A 6,946-nucleotide genomic window follows, 5' to 3' on the forward strand; every position below is an offset into this window, starting at 1 on the left:
TCTGACAAATGATCGCAGGAAGAATGCCACGGATTCTATTAGCCACAATCTTTGTAACAGTTTTGTAAAGAACATTACAAAGACTGATAGGTCTCATATGCAAAAAGGAAGAAGGCTTATCAATCTTAGGAATCAGAACCAGGAGGGTTCTATTAACCAGCTCAATATCCTTCGAACCACTGAACACCCCCAAGACAAAATTATAGATGCCTTCCTTCACTACATCCCAATGCTTATGGTAAAAGCCCGCCGAAAGACCATCAATCCCAGGAGCTTTAGAAGCCCCAATGCTGAAGATAGCTTGGTCAATCTCTTTTCGGGAAATAGGTTGAAAGGCCTCCTGACTACAATCCTCACTGATTAAAGGAAATGTAGCAATAGAGTGAGCCCTCTCCAAAAGAACAGGTTCCTCTTTGAACAGCTCTCTGTAGAAATCCAGGGCTAAGTTCCGAATAACCTCATCTTCATAAACCCAATCACCATTAGAATCCTTAATGGCCTCAATTCTATTTCTCTGCCTTCTGATCAGGGTAGAGAGATGGAAGTATTTGGTATTACGATCCCCATCTCTAATCCAGGACTTCCGAGACTTCTGGAACCAAAGGAACTCCTCCTGCCTAAGCACAGCCTCCAGCTCCTTCTGAAGGGTTCTGAGGAGGCCCTCAAGGCTATGATCAAACCTCCCCTCCAACCTGCGTTGAATGCCCTCCATCCTCTTTAATAACTTGTTCTTCCTTCTGATAATATGCCCAAACACATTCCTATTCCACCCCTGCACCTCATTCCTGAACCCTTCAGCAGCTTGCAGTACATACGAATGAGGTCTCCAACTCTCATGAACGAACTCTTTAAACTTAGGATGGGACTCCCAAGCCAACTGATACCGGAACGGTCTCTTACCCCTAGGATGCTTACCTCTCAAAAGTCTAAACAAAATAGGACAATGATCCGAATGACGGAACGGGAGGTTCAACACAGAGCACTCGGGGAAGGAAGTTAGAGCTAAAACATTAGCGTAGACTTTGTCCAATCGAACAAAAGTATTATTACGCTTCCAAGTGAATTTATGACCAGAAGCCCCCAGATCGGAAAGCCCACATAAATCCATACTATTCTTGTGATGCAAACAGCGATTAACATAATGATTGGATCCCCCTCTCTGGTCACTCATAAAGGCGATATCATTGAAGTCACCCGCCACAAACCAGGGCTCCGAAATGCTGACACTCATAGAATAGAGAACCTCCCAGAGCCGTTTTCGATTAGACAAGATAGGGTCAGCATACACAAGGGTAATAAAAAAGGGAGTATTGCCGGAAATACTCACTTTACAATGAATGAACTGCTTATCCATGCTAAGAATATCAAAATGAATCCGATCTGGCCTCCAAAAAAGCCAAATCCCCCCAGCCCGGCCAGTTGCCTCCGATCTAACACAGTGCCAGTTCTTAAACTTCTTAACCACCTCATCTGCTTTCTCACCACTAATCTTAGTTTCCAAAAGAGCAAAACAAGATGGATTAAACTGCTTATAAGATCATTAATATGGATACGGGTAGCCTTGCTAGCCGCACCCCTAACATTCCAAAATAACAAATCCATAGAAAGGAGGACAACTGACCACACCCCTACCCTAAGCTAGGTATTTACTAGGGGCTCCTGAGAGCCTTACCGAGGTACCCCCGGGCCCCCTCTTATCTGGAAACGCCAAAGTGTTAAGGCCACTTTTTTGTTTTCCTTTAAGCTTTTTCATATTAGTTTTGTTAACTCCCATAGATTTCCCAATCCCAGGATCAATACCAGGAACAGGAATACTAACCTCATTTGAATTCTTCATCCTTCTAGCTGCAAGGGTCAGGGTCCCCCCCTGGGCTTCATCCTTCGAGACAAAAAGTGGGTTCACAGATTCAACCACCTTCTCGACTGGATCTACAGACTCTAATCCTGGAATACTCTCATCCATATGATTCTCATCTTGGTCTGACTCTTGAACTTCCTCAATCATCAGGGCCCCAAATCTGGACCCAGGCAAGGCTACTGAAGAAACCCCAGCCTCCTTTCTAGCTTTGAGGACAAGCTTCTCCTTGACATTTGGAATAACAGTAGCTTTAGGAGAAAGGGACTTAGAATTTGTGTTGATATCAGGAGGACGATTGTGAACCACTGCAGGTTGATTCCTACGTCTAGCGGGCCTCTTTGCCACCATCCAGGGACCAAAGTTCCCTTCATACCCCTGGTTCCCTCCAGTAATCCGCACACTACTCTCAACCCTCTCTATAACAACCCTCTCCCTTTTAGGGCAACCCTCCTGAGAATGACCATACATGCCACAATCATAACAGATGTTATGTAAACCTTCATACTCAATAACGCGGTCAATAAATTTCTTATTTTATTAAATAAATAGCACATAATGTACAAAATTACATATAATTCTTTTTTGCCCATTTTTTTCAATACTTATTGCAGGAAAAATATAGTCAAATGAAAATTTTGTTTGATTAGTAATGATGGTTTCTTGGTAAAACGACTATGACTAAAATATGCAAATATTCAAAAAAAATAGATTTGGTTTTTATTATAGCATGGAATAATGTAGTATGTGTATGCATATCTATCTTTGTTTATGACATAGTTTGAATTGTTGAATATGGACTAACTATTCTATTTAGCATATAGTCAAAGAGGCAAGGACTATAAATAGTTTTTCTATGGAGACTATAAATAGTTACTTCATATATTTTCCACATTCATTATTGCATTATGTATTATTTAATTATTTATGTTTTAACTTAATTTTTGGATTTCTTTTCTTGAGAAATAGTTTAGGAGAAGAAGGGATAATTACGGGTGTGTATCGGTACGGTCTAAACAGTTTACCGAATCAAACTGATTGAATTCGGGTTTTTTGAAAATTTGGTTCAATATCGATTTTAGTTTTATTTAGGTATATTTTTGGTATTCGGTCCAGTTTGGTTTGACAAAAAATGTAAACAAACCAAACCACACCGAATTACACTTATTCTACATTGTTATTATATATAGGGTTAGTTTCAAATAAATGTTTTGTGGTTTCATGTTTTTGCAGATCGGTACCTGTGGTTTTTTTTATTACAAACTGAGCTCTATGGTTTGCAAAATTTTCATTTTCTTTTGTTGATTTTGCCAGATTTAACCGATAACGATCTCAAAATGAAATTTTTCAAGAATTAAATGATATTTTAATCAAATTTAATTCTTAAACTTTTTAGGGTTGAAGCCGTTTAGAGAGAGAAAACTAAAAAAATAATGATTTTGAAAAATTAAAAATATGGTTCCATAGTAAATATGATATTAAACAACACTAGTTTTTAAAAAAATTTAATTTTGAGATTATTATCGGTCAAATTTGGCAAAGTCAATAAAAAATGAAAATTTTGCAAACCACATATTTCGGTTTATAAAAAAAAGAAACACAGGTACCGATATAAAAAAAAACGTGAAATTACAAGATATTTATTTGAAATTAACCCTTATATATACATATATTTGATTGAACAAGTTTTTTTTTATTGTTTTTTAGATAATATATATTTTAAAAGTATTTCAAATATTTTAGGTAAATTAATGATTTTTATTTGTTGTTTTTTTATTTTTTAAACTAAATTCAGTTTTTCGGTTTAAAAACTGCACCGAATATTTTGGTTTGGTTTTACATATTATTCGGTATTGGTGTCAATTATTTCGTGAATTTAATATTCAATTTTCTCGATTCGATTTTGACCTGATGCACACCCCTGGAAGTAATTCAAGTCCATGATTAAGGAAAGCCTTAATATAAAGGCTTACGAGAAGATTTACATATTGTTCCATTTAAAAACTCCAACAACGATAATAGAAATCGAACTTAAATAAGATACCACAGAAATCGATTCGGTACCATTCAACCCACTCTCATAGACTTTTGGAAAGTTATTTAATTATATTAGAGCTTCTAATTAATTTTATAATGTATCAATAAATTCAAAGTTTGAAAATTGACAAATCTCATTAATTATTTGTAATTGTAATAAAAATAAGTGCAAAAATAGATTCACGTATCTTAATCATATATATATATATATATAAAATGATAATCGTATCAAACCAATTAATTAAACTAGTAAGTAGCGTTATAATATCTAAAATTGATAACTCCGACTAAGAGGTGTAGTAGTTATGTGTTTAATATTCGCTCGTGTTTTAAAATTGAACTCAAAAGGTATTTTGATACAAAAAATTAATATATAATTACACACGTAAACTTATCATATTTTATCATTTGATACCTTAAATTTATAATTAAACTTATCATGCAACTAAATTTGTTAATTGATACATAAACTTTTTATGCATACTACCTTTGACACCCTTCTTTGTTAATTTGGCACATTTCATAGTAGACAATATTGGATCTCAAAATTAAACTTTCATCGGAAATGTCTCATGTTGTGTGAGCAAATAAGGGCTAGATATCGAAAATTGATAAATTTAAGGTGGCAAACGGTAAAAAATCATAATCTAAAGGTAAATAATTTATTAGTCATCTAATTTTTACTTAACACACTGTTTAGTCCCCCTATTTTGAAAAACACATTTTAAAGTCCATATCTTTTGCCAACATTAATCTTGTGGTCCTTTTGTCTATTTTTTTTAGATTTTTAACCGAACATATCTTAACTTTGAGGACAACAACAGTACAATACACATTGACCATATTACTATGTTATTTTATATATGTCTATTTATGCTAAATACTAAATAGGGTAATTAATTTATTAGTCCCTATATTTTGACAAAACACACTGTTTAGTCCCTGTATTTTCAAAAACACATGGTAAGGTCCCTAACCTTTTTCTCAGTGAACTGTTTAGTCCTTCCATCTGTTTGTTAGATTTTTTTTACCGTTTATAACTTCGAAAATGACTAAATTACCCTTTACTATTTACTTTCAAACTTCAGAAGAGGAAATCCAATTTAGAAGAAGAAGCTATTTGTATAGAGAACAAGAAAAATAACAGACCCAATGCTTACGAATTTGAACGATTAAGAAGAAAATCAAGAAGAAAAACACTCAAAGTTGATTTCGGATGCATTAGAGTTTAAATGAAAGGAAAATAAAGGAAAAGAAGAACGCAAATCCAAATTTAACTAACAGAATCTTCATGAGAGTCTAACGGCAGGGACTAAACAGTTCACCGATAAAAACTTTAGGGACTAAACTGTTCACCGAGAAAAATGTTAGGGACTAAACTGTTCACCGAGAAAAACGTTAGGGACTTTATCGTGTGTTTTTTAAAATACAAGGACTAAACAGTGTGTTTTGTCAAAATATAGGGACTAATAAATTAATTACCCATGCTAAATATAATGGTTACAAGTCTAAAAAAACTAGATAAAAGGATCAAAAGGTAAATATTGGTAAAACTTATGGATCTTATAATGTGTTTTTCAAAATAGGGGAACTAAAGAGTGTGTTAGGTAAAAAGTAAGTGACTAATAAATTATTTATCCTAAATCTAGATGTGTAGTGTAGTGGTCCATGCTCCAATATCATGCAGAGATTGTCTGTTTTGACTCAAATTCAATACATTTGGTCTAACGGCTTTAAAACGCATTTACATATATTGTGTACGTACTTTATTAATAAGCTTCAATCACTCTCTCTCCTCATTTCCAATAGAGGATTCAGTTCATTCCTGCCCCTATCGTCATCCCTTAGAGTCGCTTCATGGTGAGCCCTTCTATCCCAGCGCCACGCAATCCGGACCGGGTGGTTACAAGCCCACCAGCTTCCATCTGGTTCGTTCCCGATCACACATCGTACGTGGAGAGTCGGCTTTGCTATCAATTGTAGCGTCTCATGCCACAATTTCATGTAAATATTGTCTGTTTTGGTACAAATCTAACACATTGCTCTCTTTGTTTTAAAACGCATCTACGTATACTGAATACACGCATTACTAATAAGCGCTAGCCATTCTCTTTCTATTTTCCATGTGGGATTCAGTTCATTCCTACCCAAATCGTCATCCTGAAACCACTCCTTGCTCAAACTTTCTACCGGCATCACCCACATCAGACTGGATTGTTACATATAATACATAAATATTTTGGGTTGGTTTATTTCAACATACTAATCATACTTTATATGGTAGAAAATGATGGGTTATAGCTATATGCACGGGAGGTTATTATATATAATATATACATTTCTTGCACATAACTTTATAATTAATATTAATTTTATATTTCACCTTGTATTAAATTAAATTTAATTAGGCAGGTTTTACCTAATCTAATTGACATTATAATGGACATACATTAACATAAAAATTAAACCAAGCAAATTAAACTATGGTTATATGCTTTTTACATAATAAATAAACTATATTTTTTTTTTGTGAAGAAATCATTCTCAGATTCAGAAGAAATTTCAGAATCTGAGGATTCTTATGAATTTTCAAAAATTAATTTCATAATTGCATCTTTATTTTAATTAGGATTTTACCTAATTTCTTTTTGTAATTTATGAATAGTGACATTTTCATTAGATGGAGATTTTTTTTTTGTTTATTTAAAATTGTTGTGGCTGATAAGGAATAGTCTTCTATGTTTATTGTTGTATATAAACACATGTAATATGTGCATTGATTATTCAATATATAAGATTATGGTTGGTTTGTTTTACCTATTATTTACTGTTGTTTGCTGTTGGAAAAAATTATTTTTTTTAAAAACAGTAGCGTTCACCTGGACCATAAATAACCAAATGAATTTGGTCATTCACGTTAGATCTAGGTTCATTATAATCTTACGGTGGACATCCAAAGCATCTTAAAGTGTAGATATAATGAGCCTATATCTAACGGTGATTTGGTCATTCAGGGTCCAGGTGAACAATGTTGTTTTCTAAAAAGCAGAGATT

The sequence above is a fragment of the Euphorbia lathyris genome, chromosome 5, assembly GCF_963576675.1.
Source record: "Euphorbia lathyris chromosome 5, ddEupLath1.1, whole genome shotgun sequence".
NCBI classification, from domain to species: Eukaryota; Viridiplantae; Streptophyta; class Magnoliopsida; order Malpighiales; family Euphorbiaceae; genus Euphorbia; species Euphorbia lathyris.